Consider the following 369-nt stretch of genomic DNA (forward strand, 5'->3'; position numbering starts at 1 on the left):
ACGCGTCTGCTGAAAGATCAGTAACTAACTCTAAGTGAATAGCTCTAGTGATGAAACAAACAAAAAGATCAATGTATGTCTTGAATGTTTTAGAGCCTCGTCCTTTAGCTGCTTTGATTTGGAACGGGCCTGCGTAATCTACTCCACAACGAGAAAATGTAGGAGCAGGAGAAATGCGTGTGGGTGGCAATTATTGGTTACAGTTGCTTGAATTCTGCAACATTTAACACACTTTCTTATAAAATGCCTAATGATATCCTTAGCACCAATAATCTAGAACTGTTCTTGAATACATGATAGTAAAAGTTGTGTACCAGCATGCAATAGATTTAGATTATAGTGTTTAATAATGAGATCAGTTAAAATATG

This window comes from Uloborus diversus, chromosome 3, assembly GCF_026930045.1.
Source record: "Uloborus diversus isolate 005 chromosome 3, Udiv.v.3.1, whole genome shotgun sequence".
In the NCBI taxonomy this organism is placed as follows: domain Eukaryota; kingdom Metazoa; phylum Arthropoda; class Arachnida; order Araneae; family Uloboridae; genus Uloborus; species Uloborus diversus.